Below are 2,331 nucleotides of genomic sequence, written 5' to 3'. Positions count from 1 at the left end.
TACAAAGTGAGTTACAGGATAGCCAGAGCTACACAGAGAAATCCTCTTTCAAAAAAAACAAGAAGAAGAAAAGAAAAGAAAAAAAGAAATCATTTTATTGCTATGTTGTTTTAATAGAATAATAGTATTAAGAATAATAGAATAATAGTATTAAGTTCTTCCCTAAGGCCCATAGACTATCTAGCCACAGGTTCTGTGCTTCATTAACAGTATCAGGTGTGGGTTTCCATGTGGAGCAGAACCAATCCAGAAAAGGTGATTGGTTACTTCCATAACGTGTGTGCCACTATTGTACTACCAGGCATTCTTGCCAGACAGGTTGTTATCGTAGCTTGCAGAGTTCAAAACTGAGAGAGATTAATGTTTAATTTTATACCCAGTGATGTAATTAACACCTTCCAGCACTATTAATGCTACCTAGTAAGAATGAAATTCCTGCTGAGTACCAACTAGACTTCTCCATGTTCTGTGACTCAAGTATGAGGTGTCTTCAGCAATGTAATCTTACTGTCCAGTTCTTGGGGCTAATCAATAGTATTGACAATAACTATAAAGTTTGTAGAGGTCAATTTTGTGGACACTTGGACGGCCATGGAGCAGCTGGTGGATGAAGGTTTGGTGAAATCGATTGGTGTCTCCAACTTCAACCCTCTCCAGATTGAGAGGATCTTAAACAAACCTGGTTTAAAATATAAGCCTGCTACAGGGTTAACTACAGTTAACCAGATCAAGTGCCACCCGTACCTAGCTCAGGAGAAGCTGACTGAGTACTACCACTCCAAAGGCATCCAGAAGATCCTTCTCTCCTGGTGGATCCCCGGATTAAGGCAATTGCATCCAAGTACAATAAAACTACAGCCCAGGTACTGATCTGGTTCCCCATACAAAGGAACTTGGTGGTGATCCCCAAGTCTGTGACACCAGCACAAATTACTGAGAACTTGAAGGTCTTTGACTTCGAGCTGAGCAAGGAGGATATGACTACTCTACTCGGCTATAACAGGAACTGGAGGGTGTGTGCCTTGATGAGCTGTGCTAAACACAAGGATTACCCCTTCCATGCAGAAGTCTGAAGCTGTGGATGCCTGCTCTACCCCAAGTGACTCGTACCTGTTCTTCCTGCTTCATCTGTCCTGAGAGGTATTGTGTGGCCTGTATCCCTCCGCACTGGTGGAGCCTTGCCCATCAGACCATGAGGGTTTGTTAGTTTAATGGAGGCTCTGGAGAGCAGTGTCAGTAGCTGACAGGTTTTCTTCAGCCTTTCTTGGTTTATCTTCTTACCCACCTGGAGAACATTTAACACAGTACCTTTCCAACCAAAGAGAAGCAAGATTTGTAGTTCAAGTAGTGCCACTAACATTGAAGTTTTTAGTGCTTAGAACTGTACTCCTTTGGATCACACTTCTCTTTGCCTCAAATAAAAATTGCTTTTGTGAAAAAAAAAGTTTGTAGAGGTCTATGAGATCCCATTAGCCAACAACTCAAAGAGGTAACCTATTCCTGGTACTTGGGATTTTACTTGGTAGCATATGGTATCTAGTTGGGTATTGCCCCTCGCATTATAGGGTGACCCCATTTAAAGTCCATATATGTATAAGGAAGCTTCTAAAGTAGTAGTTTCCATATGGTTTTGCAAAAGGCCTTGGTGTGAGTTGTCCCTCTCCATATTCCCTCCTCTACCCTACCCTCACATTCCCACCCACGTAATCCTTCCTGTTCCATTTTTCTGTTTTCTCCTTTATGGTTCTATAGTCTATTTCTCCCTTCTTAGAAGAACCACTCCTCCCCTGTGGTCCCTTCCTAGTTACCTCACCTCTTTGGGTTTTCTAAATGAAACACACAGATATAAAGCTTAAAAATTAACATTCATATATGAGAAAAAACATGCAGTATTTGTCTTTCAGGGTCTGGATTACCTCACTCAAAATTATCATTTCCAGTTCTATCAGTTTACCTATTAATTTCATAATTTCCTTTTCCCTAACAGCTAAATAATCACCCACTGTGTAAATGTATCACATTTTCACTATCCATTCACAAAGTGATGGATATCTAGGCTGTCTCTATTTCCTGGCTATGGCAATCAAGGCAGCAATGAACATGGATGAGAAAGTTCTCTATAGTAAAATACAGAGCCTTTTGGGTCCATGCTCCAGAGTGATATAGCTTGGAGGTTGTTGTAGATCTATTTTTAGCTTTTGGGGGAACCTCCACATTGATATCAATAGTGGCTATCCCCCTTAACTACATCTTCACTGACATCTTCTGTCATTTGTTTTATGTGGTTTGTTTTGTTTTATTTTGTTTTAATATTGGCTATTCTGATTGAGT

The 2,331-nt window shown here is 40.5% G+C and overlaps 1 pseudogene; it reads left to right on the top strand.

Annotated features, from left to right (window-relative positions):
• The first annotated feature begins 574 nt into the window (after positions 1-574).
• LOC107399672 (aldo-keto reductase family 1 member B1 pseudogene) lies at positions 575-1,148 on the top strand (annotated as a pseudogene).
• Positions 1,149-2,331: the final 1,183 nt, after the last annotated feature.

The sequence above is a fragment of the Peromyscus maniculatus genome, chromosome 9, assembly GCF_049852395.1.
Source record: "Peromyscus maniculatus bairdii isolate BWxNUB_F1_BW_parent chromosome 9, HU_Pman_BW_mat_3.1, whole genome shotgun sequence".
Lineage (NCBI taxonomy): Eukaryota > Metazoa > Chordata > Mammalia > Rodentia > Cricetidae > Peromyscus > Peromyscus maniculatus.
Note: the sequence above shows the minus strand (reverse complement) of the source record. Positions and strands in the feature narration are given on the sequence as shown.